This window comes from Cyprinus carpio, chromosome A22, assembly GCF_018340385.1.
Source record: "Cyprinus carpio isolate SPL01 chromosome A22, ASM1834038v1, whole genome shotgun sequence".
Lineage (NCBI taxonomy): Eukaryota > Metazoa > Chordata > Actinopteri > Cypriniformes > Cyprinidae > Cyprinus > Cyprinus carpio.
The window spans coordinates 20,769,753-20,793,768 of NC_056593.1; the positions used below are offsets into that span (position 1 = coordinate 20,769,753).

At 39.3% G+C, this 24,016-nt stretch overlaps 1 pseudogene; it reads left to right on the forward strand.

Annotated features, from left to right (window-relative positions):
* The first annotated feature begins 3,472 nt into the window (after window positions 1-3,472).
* On the forward strand, window positions 3,473-22,645 carry LOC122134930 (annotated as a pseudogene).
* The last annotated feature ends 1,371 nt before the right edge of the window (window positions 22,646-24,016 follow it).

Consider the following 24,016-nt stretch of genomic DNA (forward strand, 5'->3'; position numbering starts at 1 on the left):
CTTGCATTGGTATATTGTTACTATTTTCTTATATTTCTTTATTTTATAGTAAAAAAAAAAAAAACCCAAACAATTTAATTATTTTTTTGATGACAGTTTCAACATGAGGCAAATAAGGAAACCTGCGCTTCATTTTGCGGCAGTTAATTTATGTGTCGGGCCTGTTTTCTCAAGTTTCATAAATGTTCTGCCTCACTACCTTAAGTTTATGGTGTGTCATTGGGTTTATAGCCTAAAGTTTGCCCATGCTTCACACTAAAACATTCAGCTTGTGCAAGGGGGAGGTTTCTTCTCAGCACTCGTCAATCAGGTTCGACGTCCTGCCAGAAAATACCCATATTCTTAGGCTTTTCCTCAAAACTGAGAGAAACAGGAAATAAACTGTTCGGTTCCCAGCTGCCTAAACAAAACTTTCCCTGTATGGAGCCATTTTAACAGTAGCGAGCTGGTCTGTGGGCCGTAATGGAGGCATGGTGCTGCTGTGGGCTTCATGCTGGAGTGTGAATGAATTGTCGCATTGAGGGCACGGCCTCTCGCCCCCCTGACTGCGGCGGGATGGGGTGAGGGGTGGCTCGCCCTCCGCTGCGTTCGCTCTCTCATTGAGCTGAGACTTGCCTCCTCATCTAAAAGCGTGCTCAGCTGACACAATGCTCTGCTCTGCTGTTTTTCAGCACAGCTTACAAAACGCAAACAAAACAGAAGGCTGCAGAACGCCGCAGTCAGTCTCCGCATGCTCCCGAACGTTCAGCCTGTTTCACTGAGTCACAGCTCGCTTTCACTTGGGCTTGCTAGCTTTGCCACAGCTGGCAGCTGACTTATGGGTTTCTTTTAAATAACGAGAGCGGACCTGTCAGTCAGTGACACAATATGACGGTCCGGACGCACCGCATGACATCCCGACAGGCAATCAATGACCAATTCTATCTGAAGAGTAAACAGCTGCCTCAGACTTGGTCTTGTACAAACACCTACGTGTTTGAAACTTCTCATGTAGGCACAAACAAGTTCAATATTTCCAGTAGACACAGTTTTCTATTATTTTTTTTTTTTTGTACGTCATGAGTAAACAAAGATGAGTGGAGAAGATAAAACTAATGTAAACTTGGTATTAACATCCGTCTCAAATGATATGATCTCAGTCAAATTAGACAGAGTGATACGAATGATTTTGATTGACAGGTGAGTAGGCGGTCCTTCGCTGTCATCCGGGACACATCAGGATGTATCGGCAAGGTGCAAATAATGCATATTGTTCTGCACAATTAATCAATTTAAAATCGCAATATTGTGGTTGTAATAGCTGCAGTTTAATTTTAAGGGCTCGTTTTATTTTCCGGCAAAATAAAAGCTTGATGGTTTTATGTTTGAAAATCAGACAGCCATAAATATTCATACTGTAATTTTACAGTTATATAGTTACAGTACTGTAAATTAGTTGTATTAGTAGTAGTAGAAGTATTTTATCATTCTAAATTCTTATTTTTATTTATTACAAAATTAATCAATCTGTTTATTTTTTATTATTTTTTATAGCCATAATAATAATTATAATGAAAACAGGTACTATTACTATTATTACTACTGTTGTTGTAGTTGTGCCATGTTTATATATTTTATAATTTGAATAAAATTACACAAGTACACATTTTAAATAAATAAATATGTATATTACAAATTAAGGTTACACTTTATTTTTAAGGTGTCCTTGTTACAGTGTAATTATACATATAAGTGCTGAGTAATATTAATGAACTACATGCAGTAGTTAAGGTTAGGGTTTTGGGTTTGGCTTAGGGTTACTTGCATGTAATTATGCATAATTAATTGTTATTATAATAGTAAGTACATGTAACGTGTAAAAAGGACACCTTAAAATAAAGTGTTACCAAATTAATGTGAAGCAGGGTTATTATAGTTAACTAACACTAAAACTTAAAAAGCCTTTTCGCTAATTGAAATAAATGAAATGTTAATGGAAATAAAATATGAAAGCTGTTATTTTATTCGTTTCTTTTATTAGTTATGTTTATTTCAGTATTAAGTTTAACTACATTAATTAAAAAAAAACAAAAAAAAAAAAAAAAATTAATTAAAAATAAAATAGACATTTTAAAACAGCAAAAAACTAACAAAAATGACAAAAAACAACAACAATAATAATAATAATAATAACACTACTATAAAATTACTAAAACTTTACCTAAAATTAACAGGAGAGCAGAAAACATAAAAATAAAATCGAATCTAGGCAAAATATTAACAAAAACTATAATAGTATAATAGTAATAGTATCTCAATGATACTGAAATAAAACTGATGTGCAGATACAATTTACAAGCAAGCCATTCAGATTGATTTCAAAATGAGGTATGAACCAAAAAGATTTCCTGCAGAAAATGCCACAGATTATTATTATTATTATTATTATTATTATTATTATTATTTTACAATAAACAGCAAACCTAGAGCTGTTTGTGGGTAAATATATATATATATATATATATCAATTTTTTATATCACAAAATATATAATATCAATTATTTTCCTCCAAATCATAAAGTCCTACATGCGGTCACAAAAGTTCCTACTACAACTTTTCACATCGTGAATGAATGTTAATGCCTGGTGTTGTAACAGTGTTTAGCACTCGCTTTGGAGGACAAGAAACATACTCTGATATTTATTTGAAATACTCCCATTCATCTAATTTAGTAAAATATAGTCCCAGTTGTAACTGCAGCCACAATGTATAAACAGCCGGAGCAGGTGGCAGAAGGTAATATGGTCTGGCTCAATATGTTGGTAGTCTAGGCTGAGTGAGTGTGCTTTCATTATAATAAATACAGAGAGCTGCACATATGGCTGGTTGGGATAAAAACAGAAAAACAGACAGGCAGAGCATATTGGGTAGTGAGGAAATTGTGAAGATCTTCCTTTTGTGAGTTTTATGGTGCTATTCAAGAACTCCTTTGCTCTGTTATATATCCTCTTGAGTTTTACAGCTGCTTGCTTAAGTGTGCGAGTATGTGGATGTGTTTGTGTGTGTGTGTGTGTGTGTGTGTGTGTGTGTGTGTGTGTGTGTGTGTGTGTGTAGGGGAGCGGGTTGTCTTTCAAAAACACTTAGCTTTTCTTTCCCACCCAGCAAATACAAGGCTAATTAAATCTAATTAGAGGAGGGCTGTCATAAATCTTTGACAATGCCTTCTGGATCACCCACAAAGCTGTTTCGCCTTTCTGCCGTCTTTTCACTGTTGATTAGCATGATAGCGTTTCTCCGTTCCTGCACCCATGAATTTACCGCAATGCATTAATACCTATTAACAACATGGACAGTGACAGATGCGTGTTGCTTAGCTCATCCCGAACAGTGTGAAATCACTTCCTCCCACAAGTTTTTTCCATTTCCATGTATTTTCCCTATTTGTCTGTTGATTAGGCTAATATTCATTTTTTATTTTTTTTTGCAGAAACACTGATGGACACCAAATGGGCCACCCACTGAACTCGCGCATGGACCTCACATCCTGAAACTGGGGTGAGTTATTCCTTTTGTGTGTTTTGACTTTGGTTAACCTGAGCCCATCATGCTTATATGATCCACTGCTTCAGTCCAAATAAAGTTTACAGGGTTCTCTCCGGGTCACATTTGACCTCAGCATAAAATAAAGAAACTAACTGGTCCGTTTATTTTATTTTATTTTATTTTATTTTATTTTATTTTATTTTATTTTATTTTTTAATTTATTATTTATTATTTGTTGTCTCTGTGTTGTTTTATCTTGAATTTATTTTGTTTCATCATTTTATTTTTGTTTTTCATTTCTGTTTTGTTGTTTTTAATTTTTTATTTTTTATGTTGCAACATTTTTGTAGTATTTTTTTTTTCCCCCCCTTTTTTGTTTGTTATATGGTCATTTTGGCATTATTTTCATGAAAAACAAACAAATCTTACCCAAAATTTTAACTACCAAAATAAAAATAACAAAAATAATAAAAATAACAATAATAATAATAATAATTAAAAAAAAAAACAACAACAAAAAAAAAAACTTTGCATTACTGAAAAGTTCTTCTCCATTGAAAATTACGTCTCCATTGCAGTAATGACAGTTAAAAATGTGCTTAATTGTCTTGAAAATCATGTTAAAATACAAACTCTCAAAATCAACTCACTGTTATCAATAACATTTCTTATTATCTCCATATGAAATCATTCCTTGGAGGGTTGAAAATGACTCGCACATGTTCCTGCCTGTTTTCGTGATATTCTCTCATAAATGCTGCAGTTATAGGACCTTTAAATCAAGAGGTATTATAAAAGGTACAATTACAGTCTTGTTCAAATATAGTGTGTTAAACACAGGAAGCTCTGAGTTCCATCAGATAAAGGCAATGCCCAAATTGGATTTCACCCTAGCTGTGTTACATTCATCTCCAAAAGTGAAATTGTGCCCACAAGCTTTTGGCAGACACAGCTGAAGTATCCTTTGCTTGGTATATCTTTCACAATACCCAGACACTGCTGCCTTTTCTTACTTCTTTTGTTGGGATTTGTCTAATTCTTTGGATCTTCACCTCTCTTCCTTATATCCTTTACGTTAGGGTCCTGTGTCAATTGCCCCCTTCCTGCCCCCAGCCACACCATTTCAGCTGTTGCAGTCACCCCTCCCCAAAACCTTTACTTCCGAGTAACTTAGCACCAATGCACCGAGGCGCAAGAGCAGCCCCAAAGACACAAATCAACTGGCATCTTACCTTCCCCGTCCATATATTATTCTTGTAAATATCCCTCCCGCCCCCATTAAAGCACTAAAACTCACCAGCACAATGGGCCAAAGCACAGCCCCTTTACACCCCAACAGATGCTGCTTTTCAGAACATACATTGCCCAATTCTTTCCCTTCTGCTCTCTGTCACGCCACACTGCTATACATTTCATCCATGCCACCCCACTGTATTTTAGGACAGACGGGGGAAATGTGGTACCAGTGTGTCCTTGCTTTAAATTTCACAGTGTTCCAGGAACATCTTTTTTTCAATCTCAAATTGAAATATTCCTCCTTCTGGAGCGAATCCTGCAAAAAAAATGTTATTTCAGACCAAAAGTAAAATGAAAAATAAGATGTTTTGTGAAAATACTATTTTATATCAAATTAATCTCAATGGATTTGATGCATAACATTACATATATATATATATATATATATATATATATGTATATATATATATATATTATATATATATATAGACGACACACACCACACACACACACACACGCCACACACACACACATATATATATATATATATAGTATGTTTTTGTTTAAAATTTGCAAAAATTAAGTGCTATACAAGAAAAACTACCATGAAACGATAAATGCTATAGAATTAAATAATATTTATTTATTCATTTATTTATTGCAGTTATGACAATTTGGGGTGAGGTGTGGGAGGGTGTTGCATCCTTGTCATAATTTTTTGGTATTTTTTTTTTTTTTTAAATATATATTTTCTTATTTCTGCTGGGGATTAAATGTAATTTTGACAGTGTTTTTTTTTTTTTTTTTTTTTTTTATGGGAGATCCAGCCACTGGCTTAATTGGCACCCTCCATATCTCTCTATCCTACAGCACACTCATTTCTAATTTTGTGTGACACTGAGTTCAATGGTATGTCGCACCCAGAAAACCAAAATGGGAACTGGGCCCAGATAATAAAAACAGGGGCAAAAAGTTGGAATAAATCCCAGTCTGACACAGCAGTTATTTTTCTCTTTGCATTTAATCTGCCATGAAAAAACAAACAAAAAAAAATCCTCTATTAGTCATTAGTTTTGACACCTGTAACCCCAGAAATAAACACAGATATATACAGACTGTAACACCATTAAGGAAAAATAAACATAATGACCCACTGTCGCTTGAACCTGACCTGCTAATTCTTCCAAGATAAACAAACCGAGTAAAAAAAAAAAAAAAAAAAAACACTGTAATGCACTTATATATTCATAAATAAACCACATAAACCATCATTCCACAAGCAGCATCTGCATCTTAAGTAAATTAATTTAACCTTTTTTATTTACTTTATTTATTTATTTATTTAACTTTACTTTCAACAACATTGAAGGAAATGCAGCAGGGGAAAAATTAATGAGCATAAATTTTCACCTTGAAACACGAAGTGCGTATTTTTTTCAGTACTTTCAGACAGTACTATCTCATATCAACATGTAAGTGCAGAAATAACTTAAAGTAATCTCTTAGGGCTATTTCCCTGAAAATGCAGCTGCAAAAGAAATCATGGGCATCTTAATCTTAAAAGGAGGAATGTTTGGTGCACCATTAATCCCTAGAGTAGTCGACACCCATGTGTGGGCCACTTCCTCATTTCCGTCTTCACTCCCTCAGCAATTTATTCCACTAAACTAAATGCCCATTTACACTTCATTTTTTTTTTCCTGTCGCATTGACCTGATGCTTATTATTGATCTCAGCACCCTTGGCTCAGAAAGACAGTGATAAAGCAGAATCTTCTGGAAGCCCTGTCTGCTTTGGGTCCCCGGGGCCCCCAAGGAAATGAATGGCCTGTCCGCACAACATCCATATTTCTATGTTAATTAAACACTTCACCTCTACACAAACACTACGCTACTTTCTCAACAAATCTCTCAATGCTGTGCAATTTTTCGTTTTCGGTTTTGGCTACAGCTCATGTTCTCTTTTAGGATCGCTTATTCTTGCTCTGAAATTGAACTGGGCTGTAATCAAAAGAAGTTGGACGGTTTTCCCGAGGTTGAGTGTGAATCTATTTGTTCCTTTACTGAATTGAATGTGAATCATTTCTTGTTGCTATATGCTGCTTGTTTAAACAAGCCAAGGTTGATGTAAAAACCATCATTAGATGCCAAGATTGCTAGAAAGTTTTTTTACTCGACCACAGTCTGTACTATCATTAGTAGTTGCTACATAATGCTTATCATGTCACATGCTGTTACCACAAATCGCAATGTAACATTTAGTACCACATCAGCAGTCAACCTCTTGAAGATACCTCTCACCTTTCTTTTCAAAAGATGTATACATTTTGGTAGAAGATTGAGTGTAGCTTGTTGATCGTATGAATACAGTGAAATCATGATGGTTTAATTGAATAGTAATTGATTGTGAAGTGATGCAGAGAGTTACTCCACAGTCAAGGTATGAGGGAAACATCCATTCGTTTTATTCGATGTAGTTCTGATACTCCACGGTAATTTTGATTAATTTGCCAGGCAGGTCTCCTCATTGAACTGGTGAACACAGATGAAAGACCAGCGTGCAGCTGCCCACTTAATGACATCACACACAATGTGTAATTGAAAAGGCACTAACCAAAAAGCCCAAAATTTAATTTCCCCTCGCTTTCATCCACCCCACTCACTCTTTTCTCAGCTTGCACCCTGCGTTATATTGTTTCTTAGCTCCGGTGTGTGGGCCTGGAGCTGAGAAGGAGCAATTTATTGCCTGCCATACCTCTGTAGCGTAACACCTCAGAGTTTCTAAAGCCTTGGATAACATCAAAAATGAGAACAGTTTCATTTATAATACTGACAATAAAGTGTATCGTACCATACTTTAGATAAAAGAGTCTTCTCTTCTGTAGAAGAATCCTGGAATGCAGTATATATTATGTGCTAGCTCATTCTGAAGGTGAACTTGTATGTTGTTTTATATCTATGACTTAGTGTTCTCTTTTTTTTTTCTTAGTGGGAGGAAGTCAGCGGTTATGATGATGCCATGAACCCCCATCCGAACATACCAAGTGTGCAACATTCGTGAGCTTAACCAGAACAACTGGCTTCGCAGCGACTTTATCCCTCGAAAGGACGTTCTCTCGTGTTTATGTGGAGATGAAGTCACCGTACGAGATTGCAACAGTATTCCTAACATTCCAGGATCATGTAAAAGAGACCTTCAATCTATTCCACTACGAGTCCCGACTCGGATTCTGCCACCGCCACCAGTCCCTTTTGGATGGAGAACCCTTATGTTAAGGTGGACACCATTGCTCCGGATGAGAGCTTCTCTATGTTGGAGTCTGGTCGGGTCAACACCAAGATTCGCAGCTTTGGTCCACTTTCCAAAGCTGGCTTCTATCTGGCTTTCCAGGACCTGGGCGCCTGCATGTCTTTTAATCTCTGTCCGCGTTTTCTACAAGAAGTGTTCCACAACCATTGCCAATTTTGCCGTCTTCCCAGAGACAGCGACAGGCGCCGAGGCCACGTCACTAGTCATTGCCCCTGGCACTTGTGTACCCTAATGCTCTGGAGGTGTCTGTCCCTCTTAAACTCTACTGCAATGGAGATGGAGAGTGGATGGTTCCTGTGGGTTCCTGCACTTGCATGGCTGGGGTCGAGCCTGCAATTAAGGACACACAGTGTCAAGGTGAGTGCTGATACATGTGTGTGTTTTCTCACTGTGCAATTTGTTTTATCTCCTCAGTATCACATTTAGCCAAACAGACAAATCTCCTGCATTTTTTTTTCTTTCTTTTTTTTTTTATTTATTGAGGCGGTTTGACCTAACAGCAAATTTGGCTATTCGACTTTAATTTAAGCAGAGCAAAGCAATTAATAAGTAAAAAAAAAAAAAAAAAGTCTGTATATCTATCAGGGTGGAACATTTTGCTGAGAGAAAGGGGTATATTTGATGAAAAACATATCAGGTTTCAGGCTGAGGTGAATTAAGCCAGTGTGTGAAACATAGCCACAGTGAAAGTGAGCAGGGCAGACAGGGGGAGGTCGAGGGTCAAATGGAGAGCTGGGAGTGAGAGGAGACCGGAATCATTTGAGGACCAAGGGCAAGGGCTGCAGTGAAACATTAATGAAGAGCATTAGATGGAGAAAAGAAAAAGTAACCCTGTTTACAGTCAAGGCACCAAAAGTGAAAGTTTCGCAAAGAGACAGTTGGTTCCAGCGCATTAAAAAAAGACTAGAAGCCAAAGCCAACTGAGCAGTGAACCTACTGAGTAAAACTACTAAACTGAACAGCCGATTATTTGTGTATAGAGAAAAGAGGGATTATTTGTGGTGTTTGAGGTAAATCGTAACTGTTGTGATGTTCATACAGAGAGTTGAAAATTTAGCAAAACTTAAACTGTAGTGTGTAATTTGCCCTACACAGTTTGTGCTATGGACATGAATACTGTTTTAACCACCCTAGTGTATACTGCTAATTTTACAAATATATTTGCATTACTACTAAGCAATTTACTCAACATTTTTAGCTGTTGGATGATAAAAAGGTGGGGAAAAGTCCCATAGGTTTACATTAGGAGGGACTAGAATATCTTGAATATGACTTGGGGTAGTCACATTTTAACTTGAGATGGTAAGAAACCACCTAACAACCATAAAGTATGCAACAAAAGAAGAACAAGAAAGAATGCCTTAGGAAAAGCATTGCAACTCCTTGGCAATCCACCACAAAACCATTGCAACCACACAGTACCCTAAAAAGTTAAGAATCCCATAGCAATGCCATGGCAACCATTTAAAACTCCTTAGCATAGTGAAGCAAGTTTTGCACCACTCGCATTATTTATTTATTTATTATTATTATCATTTTTTTTTTCTGCCAGAAATTGTATGTAGTTGTCAACGTAATGAAGGACTTTTATACTACTGTTAACTTGATATCAAACGTGTGTATACCCGTAGGGGAAAGTGGGCAGTCCTTGGAAATCTGCTGCCTGATGTAGATTTAAAAATGCATTTGTTTGCTTGTGGTGGCTCAAGGTGAAAGCCCTGGCTGCTGTGCCCTGATAAAAATGTTCTCTAATCAAGCCAACCGGAAACTAAAGGAGGGATAAATCCCTCTGTCACCTCTCTCTTGCTCGCCCTTCATCTGAAGGCCGTTGGTCTCATTAATACTCTGACAGAGCACAGTTAGGACATTCACATGAATATTAATCGACAAGACCCCTTTTTTTTTTTCCTTAGCGTTCCATATTTCCCCTATCCGTTCTTTTCTCTTCGCTTCCAATTTCACAACAAATTCTAATCACTCCCTTAAGTCATTCTCCTCTCAATGAGAGAGGGAGAGAGTGAAGAAGGTTTGGGCAATAGAGTGCGAGCAATAGACTGTACTGGTGAGAGTGTGCAAGTAAGAGAACTCATGAAAAAAGCCACATGATTTGCATTTCTTTTGCTTTCTTTCACCTCTTCTCTCCCTCTCGCGCTCTGTCAGGAGAGCTGCTAGAGGAAGGGTGAGGATGAAAGGAAAGGGCTGACTTCTTACCTCCTTGGAAGCGATTAATCAGCGCTTTCAATCCTTCAGAAAACAGCCCGAGTTTTTTGAAGGGGAATTTCAAGCAGTCTTTCATGGGGGCTAGAACTAGATGGTCTCATTTGTCTTCCCAAGATTTTGGTTGATTTATGTACATTTGAAATGCGAGGCAAAACACTGAGGACTCATTAATCTCCAAAGTGATACGTTATGTGCGATAAACCCAAACTCACAACTACACTCTTTCATTTTTATCTCTACGTGAATTGTTTTCTATGTTCCTTCTTCACTACCTATCTCTGGCCTACACTGATTAATGGTTAAACAAATAAGCCCCCCGGTTAACCGAGTTAACAGTATCCCTGAACTAATGAAGCCTTGTGTCAATATGGCACATTCTGAGAATGGGAACTTGGAAAGTGACCTCAGGAACATCACCGGTGTTGCGTTCTGCTTTGTGCACTATCAGTCCAGAAACCAGATGTTCAATTCTTTTTTTTTTTTTTTTTTTTTTTTTTTTTTTTCAGAAAAACACAGTGCCTGATCATTATTTGCTGCTTCTAACCCTTACTGATAAAATGGCTTGGAAGGCTGGGAACTGTCAGCATGCTTTAACATAAAAATGACTACTTGATCACATAGACATTCTGAGCAGAAAGATCATATATGCATTGTGTGCCAGGAGAGCACCTCTCCATTTATTGTAGATGTGATACAATGTGTACACAATCTACGTTAATGGTGTCAAAGCTCCACAAAGGCCAAAGACCTGTGAATGACACACTAAATCTTTGTATTCATAAGATAACAGCTCACACTTTCCCTTGTAGTCTTTAATATGCTTTGTTTATCTTAGAGGGACAATTCCTGCAGTACAACATTGACATTCCCTGTGTATGAGTATTGATTGAAAGAGTTCATTTTGAAAAGTGCTGTTGTTTGGAACAAACAGGCATGTGTTTGTAATTCAAGTTGACGGTTAGCATATGCACATGGGGTGTATGCAAGGCCTGGGTATGTTGTTGGAACTCGTCTAGTCATGAGGGGGTTATTTCCCTTAAGGAAAACAACAGCAAATTAACAGTGGCAAACAAATACGTAAGCAAGAACCTGTGTGCCTTCGTATTTTACAATGTCAAGATGGAAAGGATTAGACTGCATACTGTGGGCAAGGAAAACTAAAGTAAGAAACTAGATTAAGGCAAGCAGAGCTCACAAAATGCAAATAGCAAACGGGAAATTGCTATTGATTCTGTTGGTGAATGCAATGAAAAGTTGTCACATGCCTAGATGGAAGCATTCACCGAAAAATGAGTTGCAAAGAAGAACACTTGATGTGAATTTTGCGGTCCACAGCTATGAGTTTCTGTCTCTGACAGTCAAAGTAAAAACTCTTTCTCTCTTTAGCTTGCAGTCCAGGCACCTTCAAGTCCAAGCAGGGTGAAGGGCTCTGCTCCCCATGTCCGCCCAACAGTCGGACAAGTTCTGGAGCTGCCAGCATCTGTTCCTGCAGGACCGGCTACTATCGGGCCGACAATGATTCACCTGACTCAGGATGCACCAGTGAGTAATGCTCTTGACTAAACCTGCCATTTCCCCCACCATGAACTTTTCTAAACATAAGGAGTGTTTGTGAATTTGCCATGTTATCAGCTCTCAAAAGCCGCATTAATCCAAAACACCGTATGTACATTCATATGTTCATCCATATGTAAAGCAATTCCTCCGTCAAACATACAGAAGAATACTGGGATTGTTTCGAAACGTTTCCCTTTCTCCTGTTTTATATTAGCTCCCTTTCTGGTTGTGTTCATTGTCAGCACTCTGAACAAATACATGCGAAAAAAAAAAAAAAAAATGTTTTCCCAAGTGAACCACAGCTATTTCGAGCCATTTTTGATGTTGAAATGAACAGCACAAGTGGGAAAAACAAGCTTTTGCTTAATTTGATTAACATGAAAGCACTTAATCCACATTGAGTGTATGTGAAGCCCCATTTGACCAATTTTATTTCAATTTCCTGCTTAAAAACATTTTAAAGTAGCCTAATGTGATCTTGTGGTCTTAGCTGCTTACCAGGCTGGTTTCCCCGGCTTAGGCACTGCTTTGTTTGGTCGATTTGTTGGGTTTTAGGGAATTTGTCAATTTTAACCAGTTTTTGTGACCTAAAACTAGCTGAACACCTGCTTTGCTCAGGGACCTGTTGGGTAAGCAACTAACCAAGGCATAAACCTTCTAAGACCAGAAAACCACCTTAGGCTGGCCTTTTTGACAGGTTTATTAACACTTACCTCAGGGAAACAACATGACAAAAATATTTGCTTTTTGCAGCCGTACCCTCAGCTCCACGCAGTGTCATCTCCAGTGTAAATGAGACGTCACTTGTACTTGAGTGGAGCGAGCCACGTGACCAAGGTGGAAGGGAGGACCTTCTCTACAATGTCATTTGCAAGAAATGCCTGCCTGAACGTGGAACCTGCACACGATGTGATGACAACGTGGATATCTCCCCCCCCGCCACCTTGGGCTTACTGAGAGACATGTGACGGTCAGAAACCTTCAGGCTCACACCCAGTACAGCTTTGAGATTCAGGCCGTCAATGGAGTCTCCAACAAGAGTCCCTATGCACCCCAGTTTGCCTCCGTTAACATTACCACCAACCAGGCTGGTGAGTTCAGTGATTTCTTTTTGATTTCAAGATGGTTATCAATCAGACATCTTCCATGGTCCAAAATCTACCTTGAACAGCCACCAACTGATTCGTTTTAATAACCAGCCCCGACCAGCTTGATCAGCTATCATATTCCAAAACACAGATTCCATCTTAAGATTTTTCTACAGGTTACAAATATGCTCTTCCATATGTGTCCATAAAGGTTTCTCTTCACTTGCTCTAGCTTGAAAAAATGAAGTGTAATGGCCTCTCTTAAGATATTTCCAACCCACAACACTCTACCCAAAGAGCTCAGCCCACAGAATGCATCGATGCCAGAGAGCTGTGCTATGAGGCTCGGTAGCAAAGCTAATCGACTCTAGGCTAGAGTGTGCTGGGTTAGTGAGATGTGGAGATGTGTTAACCTTGTGAAAACTGTCTCTTATTGTGTGATTTCAAGTGTTGAATTGACACTGGACTTCTCAGGATAGCCATCAGTTGTATGCATACGCTCAACCCCCCTCATCTTAGCACTCTATGCTAACACCCAGCTTCAAGAATGCCTCTGTTTGCTCTCAGGGATTGACTTCAGGCATTGTCAAATAACCCAGGCTGTTGTTGCATGTGAGTCAATCCCAGGGTGACATGCACACCCACAAAGCCACCCACCCCCATGGTTCCAAAACTTCAGGAGGGTCTGTGATCAGATTATCTCCCAGGACTGTGCTTGAATATTCATCTGCATTTTAAGACAAAAAATAAATATGGGCCATCAGCTCAAGAGATGTCATGGTTACTTCCACTGCTTCCTCAAGATGAGGCCCCTTAATCCTTGGGTGAGAGTAAGCAAGCTAGCTGCCCAGGGAGCATTGTCTTTAGGGTGAGGCTTTTCTGAGCAAGGCCTGGGTTAGGAGGTTGATAGTGTTGGGTTGGGGGAGAGTGAGCTTTTGGGGGAGGTGGACAAAGAGACAGACAGAACAATAAAGAGCTACTAGGGAAATAATCAAAGAACCAGACCTGGGGATTAAAAAGAGTGAGGGAAAGAAAGACAGAGACAGAGGCAAGAAAGTAGGGGATGTTGAGAGCTACTGCAGGTTCTCATTAGTAATTTTACAGTATTACAATAAAAAATATTAAAATCTGCATAAATTACAGAAGCACAACTTAAACTAACATTATGTATAAATACTTTACAATTTAAATAATACATCTTTTTCCCATTACAGTCATTTGGGAAAGAAAGAGCTTAGGGAATGGACAGAGGGTGTGTGCAGCCATAAATATATTTGCATGTGTGTGTAGGTTGTGTGGACTGGATCTGCCAGATACTAAGCCTTCCGGTTTGTCTGCCATGGTGCTTTTCACAAGAGACTTTAGAATCCAATCTGTCTGTGTAGTTGAGAGGCTGGGGCCCCGAAAGGGCCCAAGACTAAAAGCTGTCTGAATGCTTACACATCAAAGCAGCTTTTTGGTAATCCTGAATGTGAACATGCTCTAAATGGGAAAAAATAGAATTTCAGCTTTCATTAAAATAGGATTTCTCTCATTATCCCCACACAGCTCCCTCTGCAGTTCCTACCGTCCACCTGATGGGGGCCTCAGCCAACACCATGAGTCTTTCCTGGCTCCCCCCTGAAAAAACCAAATGGCATCATCTTGGATTATGAGATTAAATACCATGAGAAGGTAAGAGCCAGTGTAAAAGTCAATGAAGCGAAGGGCATTCAATCACAATTCCACCACTGTCATCCTCTGCTCTATACATAATCATTCATCCTGACAACAGCATCAACCCTTCCTCTCTCTCGTATCCCAACACTCTTCCCTAACTCCTTCCTTGATTCATCCCCTCTTTTGAACGCTGATACCGCAATCAGTTGGAGCTTGGCAGGGATGGAGGCAGGAGGATTTGCATAGAGGAAAAGAAAGGGCCAGGCATATCTGCTTTGTGTTTGATGTGTTGTACTGACAGATTAAACCAGAGCTGCCAGACGCTTGCTTTTGGGTACTGGCTGGTTTTATATGACTTGTTTTATCACTGTTCCCACAGGACCAGGGAGAAGCTATTGCCCCACACCATGACAGCCCAGCGTAGCTCAGCACGCATTGAGGGTTTGAAGCCAGGTACGCCGTATGTTGTGCAGGTTCGAGCCCGAACGGTGGCAGGATATGGCCGCTACAGCAGCCCTACTGACTTTAGCACCAACCACCAGGGTATGTAAAACGACGTATATTCCTATATTATCACGTAAAAAAAACAACTTTCTTTTAAAGAATATCAAGCACTTGAATACATCCCATGATATCTCTCTGTGCCTCTCACACAGCCGATGCAGACAAGACTCTACAGGAGCAGTTACCTCTCATTGTGGGTTCTCTGACAGCAGGGCTGGTCTTCATCATTGTTGTTGTGGTTATTGCTATTGTCTGTCTCAGGTAAATGGTTTGATTTTTAATGTACCTTAATAACATTCAGTAAATGTATTTATAAATGGATCACACCAAGAGTAGAAGAAAAAATTAGAAGTCAAAGTATACCTATGAAACAACACAATGTGCATATGCAATTTAGTTGCCAATAATGCTTACTTTAAACCTATATGACAATTAATGAATGCAGTTTGAGAAGCAGATTCATTCTGGGTTGTCAGTTATTTTGGTTCTTGTACTTAGTAAACTGTAGCCAGTGGTCTCAAATGTACATGTGCCCTACATTGGAATTCCACAGTGTCCCGATGATCGTTGGCACTGGCACTTTCCCTTCTGTGGCCACCTTACCATTTCCACAGTTGAGAGCAAAGCAGCTGTGTATTTAAAGCTTTATCATGCAAAATTCTAAATTTGCACTCTCTTTCGTTCTAATCAGCACAGTTTTTCTCAGTATCTTAACTTGTCTGTGACTGAAAAAAAAAAATGTAGGCCTTGGCATATTCCGGAACTGAATTTGAATTGGAAATGAGATACAAATCACCAGCGGGTATTATTGGCCTGGTTACTAGTTAGACAACAAAGGGATTGCATTAACATGTACTAGAAAAAGGGGTTGGGTTTGTTGAAATTGCATTGCATTTAATGGACTGAGTGGAAAAAAAAAAAGTGTGAAGGAAGGAAATAAGAGACAGGAGTGAATTAAACAATGTGGCTGTAAAGATTCCTTAGCATGGAACGGGAGCAAGACAACCAAGTGCTGCTATGTGTAGTGACAAGGGTCTCTTTAGGGTGATTCTGATTTTTCTCTTAATTTTTCATATCATTCTCTTTCTGTAATCGACCTCAATTTATGTCCCTAAAGGGGCTGGCAGGGAAAAAAAAACAGGTCTTTTTCAAATGCTTGTTTTCCTACATTTAGATAGAAAGTCATCAACCTTTTGTAACTGACTGTATTGTCTTTGGTTCACAGGAAACAACGCAATGGCTCAGAATCAGAATACACAGAAAAACTGCAACAATACAGTAAGTCTCTAAAGAGTTTACTTGCATTCTGATGACTAACAATGCTATAAATATTGTGTATTATGGCAGTGTGATTCATACGGCTATTTGCACTATTGAATCCCCTATAGTCACACCAGGGATGAAGGTCTACATTGACCCATTCACCTACGAGGACCCGAATGAGGCCATCCGCGAGTTTGCCAAAGAGATTGACGTTTCCTGTGTGAAAATCGAGGAAAGTCATTGGCGCAGGTAACCAACAACACAAATGCTCCTGAGCAACAGGGGGACGACAGCTAGGCACACCCAGGCCATACCTTTAGAGGACTTCACACCAAGCGGTACTTCAATCAACTCATCCCGCTCCAAAATATAAACCCTTAGCACCTTACCAACGTCTCTAACAGCTTTACTTACAAAATGGAGCTTCTGAGGTTATCTTCAGAGCTAACTATAGAGCTACCATTCCTGCTAACTTACCAAGCTTGTCCTGAGCCTGATGACAATTAAATATCCTCTTGACCTTATGACCTGTTAAACTTCCTTCCTGCCTTTAAGACCACTCCCCTTTGTTTTGTACATTTTCTAAATGTTAACATTAATGTTAGAGCCAAAAAAAAAAAAAAAAGTAAGATTCTAGTTCAGTAAGACATGCAGCCATGTTGTAATGAATTGAGGAGCCCCATGTCAGACTCCAACAAACAAGGCTTTTAACATCTAACGCTGCTACCTGAACCTGTTTTTTCCTAGCTTTGTCTAAAGTGATGAACCCCTACCATGTCCCTCCCTGACCCCTCTGTTTCTCTTGCACTTGCTTACACATTGCCCTAGACTGCAGACGCAAGCCATCCAATCCTCCCAAGCTTCTGTCCCCACCTACTTCCCACATTCCTACCCTCACTCCCTCCAGACCCTAGCATTCTCTGAACCCACCCTTTACCCTTTCCACTTTTGCTTTACTTTTCCCATTTCCTTTTCAGTACCCTAACTCCCAACAAGCCTTTAAGAGCTTTTCCTGTTGAAGCATTCCTTCCTTCCCTCACCCTTCCCTTATCCCCCTGTATACACTCCAATAGCATCACCTTTAGCCATGGCTTCTCTTGCTGTCTCCCCCCGCTCCCCCCTGGGTCCTTTATGCTAACCAGTAACTGTCCCTCTCCCCTTTCTCTCCCACACTCCTCCACTCTTCCCTCTCCTCTCTCCACTACATCTTTTCTTCCTCTCTCTCTTGTCTGTCCATTACCTATGTAGGAGAGTTTGGAGAAGTGTGCCGTGGCCGTCTGAAACTCCCTGGACGGCGTGAGATCATTGTGGCCATCAAGACTCTGAAGGCAGGCTACACGGAACGCCAAAGAAGAGATTTCCTGAGTGAAGCCAGCATCATGGGCCAGTTTGATCATCCTAATATTATCCGCCTTGAAGGAGTGGTGACGAAGAGTCGGCCAGTCATGATTGTCACTGAGTTCATGGAGAACGGAGCACTTGATTCCTTTCTTCGGGTTAGAGATGCTTACTACCATCTAATTAATGTTTTTATATATATATATATATAATATATATATATTATTATACATATATTATATATATATATATAATATATATATATATATATACTTTGTATACCATGTCTTGTTGGACATCTATGTGCAGTAATATTTAAAAAGTGTGTATACCATACCATATGTGAATACCATAATTGTTGCAGTCTTGCAAGATTTAGTCCCACATTAGTTTTCTAATAAAAAAGAGATGTTCTCACCTGTCCCCTTGAAAAACATCCTAACTTTTCTAAATAGTGGTGACAAATAGTGAAGCTGCTAGCTGTGACTTTGAGATATGAATCATCTGACTGATGAGTCACATCCTGGAAAGTTAAAAACACGTAGACAGCGGACATTTCTGTTATAAATGGGTCTGTGATTTTTCCCACTCTCTCCAACAGCTCAATGATGGACAGTTCACAGTCATCCAGCTTGTCGGTATGTTGAGAGGCATTGCATCTGGGATGAAATATCTCTCCGACATGAACTATGTGCACCGTGATTTGGCAGCCCGTAACATTCTGGTCAACAGCAACCTGGTGTGTAAGGTGTCCGATTTTGGCCTTTCTCGTTTCTTGGAGGATGATCCCACTGACCCCACCTACACCAGCTCATTGGTCAGCATTCAAGTCTTTATCCATTAATATTTTTTTATAGAAATTAAAAGTGTCCAGATCCCAAGTTGAAAACAGAACAAAAAAAACAAACATTGTATGATCTTGCATCTGTAGGGAGGAAAGATCCCTATTCGCTGGACAGCACCAGAGGCTATTGCTTATAGGAAGTTCACCTCAGCCAGTGACGTCTGGAGCTATGGCATTGTGATGTGGGAGGTGATGTCGTATGGCGAGCGCCATACTGGGACATGAGCAACCAAGATGTAAGTTTCCTCTCTACTTTGCCTCTGTTCAGCTTAATGTGAGCATAAACTAACACCAACTATATTTGTCCATCAACAGGTAATCAACGCTGTCGAGCAGGACTACCGACTGCCCCCACCTATGGATTGCCCTACTGCCTTGCATCAACTCATGCTAGACTGCTGGGTAAAAGAAAGAAACTTGAGACCCAAGTTCTCCCAAGATCGTCAATACCTTAGACAAAACTTATTCGCAATGCCGCCAGCCTTAAGGTGGTCACCAGCACACATTCTGGGTAAGGGCACACATGGACATATTAGCATGCTAGTTAACATGTTTCCATGGTTCTTATCTCCTTAACTAACCAAGTAGTATTAAAGACTTCTAAATTGCTTATCTCATTTCAAATTTAGAATTAGGTCAAAGTTACAGAGGCATTTATATTAATAGCCTATTGATTTCAGCTTATTTTCAGTTGACAAAAAATATTGTAAGCTGAGAAACTCTAATGTTATGGAAATCAGGATGACCTTTAGTCAGTAAAACGTTTAATTGCACCATCACAGGGCTATCGATTGTTTTGCCTGAAATGCTAGCTCCGGTCTAGGCTTTTCAATTTGAGATATTTTAATGGCATAAGCTTCCTTCCAGATGCCTGTCTCTATATATAACAGCATTTTACTTGTTGATCAGCATTTTTGCACAGAATCTGTTTTAGCAAGACACACAGTAATTGTTAGCCAGAAGCTGTAGGCGGGTTTTGACCCACCTCGGGGTGCCTGCCTTTAGGCTGTAGGTCCTGGGGGAGGGCCTCTAACAACGAGGAAACTGTGGGAGACACTTTGTCTACGCTGCAATGATCAGAGGATAAGTGAAGAATAATTAGTTAATGTAATTCTGAGATGGGAATGGTTTTTAATTAGCAAGTAACGAGATTTTAAAAGGGCCAATGGAGAGGTGGCCTGCCTGCTGAGCCTAATGAAAGACTGAAAGATGGGCTCCTGTTGTTGCAACATTTGATGCTCTGTGTACTATCTTCAGTGATCAATTCCTTAACTAAACTTAGGACAGTTTAATTAGTTAATAGTTGCTCTCAATGCTGAGTTCAGGGTAGTTTAGTTATGCACAGACATTTGTTCTTTTGGTTTCCTCATACAGTTACCCCGCCTTGCACTTAAAGTCAACATCCCTAAGATGTGAGATCCAGGCCAGCTCTAACAATGCCCCATTAAGAAAAGCTGCCTTCCAGGTTAATGACCACAACCTTCAGCCCTAAAGGCAGGAGCTTATTAAAAACCACTCTTCTCATCCATCTACAGACCTTGTCCTCAATAGAGCCTCTGTTCCTTTATTATTAACTTTTTTTTTTCTTATGCTTTAATTGTTAATTAATCTAATGCCATCAAAAGACAGCTAGGTTCAGAACAGAGAGCTTGCAGACAGAAGTGCCTTTGCTCTCAAACTTTGCCTCCCTATCCCCACAGTCCAGACCTCACTGTTAGTTATGAAGACCCCAGTCTGGTCATAGATCATGTCTGGTCTCTGTTGGTTTTGTCTGATCTAATTTAAACTGGCAGCTTTTATTCATGACATTAAATTTAGTTGCACGATAGTTCAAGAAGAATCTACGCAGGTAAATACAGGCAAACATGATTTAACTAAAAGAAATGTTGCTCCTGGACCGATAAAGGAGGTGGTCGACCTACTTGTCCTACTTGGATAAATCATGTCATGCATAAGCAAACAGTGATTTCAAAGAAATATTGAGAAATATAATACAAATTAATGTAGAATTAGAACTTGTCATGCCAGGCAACACAGCCTAAGTCCAAACATTTGCTGCTTCATACGGACCCACACCCACAGCATCATTGCAGTTCTTTTCTGGTGGGCCCCTGCACGTCTCCAGCCAGTAAGCCCAGTGGCAGGTTCAGGCCCTACAGGACAGGAGAGGTGGTGGTGGTGGTTGTGGGGGGGTTTGGGGGTGAGGTTTCGGTGGTGGAGGCCTGGCGTGACCTAACCCTCTCTCTCTCTCTTTTTATCTCCACTCCTCTCTTTCTCTGTAGGGCCTCCCAGCCGCTCCTCGACCGCTGTGTGCCTGACTACACCACCTTCACCACTGTGGGCGACTGGCTGGACGCCATCAAGATGAGCCGCTACCGAGACAACTTCCTTAATGCTGGCTTTGCTTCTTTTGACTTGGTGGCCCAAATGACTGCAGAGTGAGTGTCTGGTTCATTTGTTGGATTGCTTGTCTTTGTTTTGGTGGTCTCACATTAGTTCAAATTGAATGCACTGTGCATTTATGCGACTTCTAAAAGGGGGTAATAATTTCATAATAGTACTTGTGGCACGGACTTGAGCCAGTTGAGTGAAGTTGAACTCTAATTTGGACCAAGTGAAACAAACCAAACCTTAAAAAGTACTTCAATAGGGAATTAAAGAGACAGTAAGTCTTGAACAGGAAATTCAATATTTTAGTGATCAGAACGGGGTTGGTAATAGAGCGGATTTCCTCATCTCGCTTTAATTCAATTGTAACATTTCATCCTCAGAAAATGTCATGAACAAAGAATCTCACAAAGGTCACTGTCCAGAAGAGAAAATCCATGATTTGTCGCTATGTTAAATGTCTAGACAGATGTGAAGAGAGCAGTTGGGATCAAAGTACACTAATAAAGACAAAATATATAAATTCATCACGCCCATTAAAATGTAATAAACGATGGAGGCAGGGGGGGTTAATTTGTTTCAATTGGCAACTTGACAGGTGGACCAGTCGGTGTTTTTCTCGTGCTCTTAATGACTAGGTTATTCTCCTAATGGGTTCCATTTATTATCATCTTATCCAACCATTGTTGGCTTGATGTTACCAACAGAGGAAAAGGGAGAAAACCCTTTTTACCACTGTATGGAATTTCTCTGCTAATATCATGTGATTGTGATAGAGATGAGAAGGGCAGACAGACTGGGGGCAGCTTGCTCCCCGACAACGTCCTCTTTTGTTCTCTTGAAGGTTTATGCTTATCGGAAGGTGAAAAAAAGAGGAAACAACAAGAGTCTGCACTAGCTTTTATCTGCATGTGTTGCTGTGTAAACTAAAGCCTCATGAAGAGATTAGATTACCTCAGCCAATGAAACAACAGGAAGCAGTTTTATCATAAAGCCTGTGGTAACCTTTACACCACACTCATTCTACAGTCTGTTGTGCAGTGAAATATTATTCCAAGTCATGTCTGTGGTTACACTAATAGCACTTTCTTTATGTGAAATTTGACATCTGGTAGCCTTCGGTACAAACCCTTGCAAATCATTGACCAGCGTTTGACCTATCTCCAGTTTGAGAACTGGCTTTGCACCACATACTTGTCTCAGTTCAGTAGCCAAAGGGTGGGGCTGTTCTATTTGCTCAACCTAGCGACAATTTGCTAACGGATTTGCTCACCTGGCTACGTTCCCATGGGAGTTTATCACTTGAATAACATCAATTCTCGTCTCTCTTTTAGAAACCACTATGATATTTAGTTTAGCAGTGACACTAAGATTTTCTTCTTGTTGTTTTCTACAGAGACCCTGCTACGGATAGGTGTAACATAGCCGGCCACCAAAAGAAGATTCTCGGCAGCATTCAAGACATGAGACTGCAAATGAACCAAAACGCTGCCCGTCCAGGTCTGAGATGGGGGAGGAACTGTTAACAGACGACCCCAGACGCCTGATCATCTCCACTAATCAGATGAAACTGGCTTGCAGTGCCCTCGGACAACTTTTTCTTTTCCATTTTCCTGTAACGACTGCATTATTTTACACCCGACAGGATTAGATAAGATTATTTTGTACTTATTTTTAAGAACGGAGAGGAAAGCCTATATCCCATGCATGCCTCACAGCGATGCAGGACGGGATTCGCCCAATCTCCAAAGCCTCCCATAATGCATATCTCCCCGAAACTGACTGTGAGGGATGGACTCTCCCGGATGGACATTGCTTATGGAAGAGATACTCCTCTAATAGTACACATAACTTGAATATAAAGACAAAAACTAGAAGTGAATATAAAATTCACGAAGCGTGTGGACACGATTGTGCAGAAATCCCTCCAGTTGCTAGCAGATGTTCGATATGTGCGTGTGATTGTGTGCTTATTCCCCATCTTCATATTGAAGGTGTTTTATTTAAGGGCACATGCCTCAAACGGACAGGAGGGAGAGGCACAGCCGAGGGCGAAAGATCACGGATGTCGCAGGACCAGATTTAAGGAATTGCATTCGTCCACCAGGTTTAAAATGATAAAAGGACTCCTGGTGAATATATACCTGGTGAACTCAGGATGCTTTCATAAGTTTCAAATAAAGGATTCTCAGCTGTGTTTTCTCAATTTCAATTGATGTTTTCTTTTATTCTCTTCTGTTGTTTTCCCTCACCCTGTTTCGTTTCTGTTGCACAATGAGTTGACATTTAGCTGGTCATCAGTCCATTATATCAGAATTCTTTAGAAGTTAGAAAAGAGAAGGACTGTGATAATCTGTACTACACTGCAAAAAAAAAATATATATATATATATATATTTTTTAAAAAGTGTTTGTCTTTTTTTTTTCAGAAAAAAAAACGAAGCATTCTTAAAACAAGATCAATTTGAGAAGTAAAATTGCGCGATATATTAAGACTTGTTTTAAGAGGTTGTTTTTTCTTTGTCAAATTCTTGTCAAGCATAAATCTAAACAAAACACTGAGGTTTATGCTTTAAAACATAATATACTGTAAAATCAAATTAATTCAATTTTGCTTAATACATTTTCATCTTGTTTTGAGAATATATTCTTTCTTTTTTTCAGGAAAATGACAAAATACTTATTTTAAAAATATATATATATATATTTTTTTTTTTCAGTGTAAAAATCACTGACCATCTCTACAATGAGTGAGTGTGTGTAGTGTCAGGATGATTATGTTGTAGTGTGTGTGTTTCTCTGTGTGTGTATGTGTATAAAACAAAGGGAGAGTATAAGGATTATGCACACATTCTGTACATGAACGTTTCAGTTGTGTTCCACAGTAGAGCACTAATGCATGAAATGACTTGTGAGAAGGAGCTCCAGTTATATATTATTACTTATGAATCAATAATATGTGAAGAAATACCAATTTATTGTGTTTATTTATTATTACTTATTATATCCCAATAGGCCAAAAGGAATGATTTATTTATTTAAAGATCTGATATAAATTTGAACGCTGACATTCAAAAACAGATAAAAG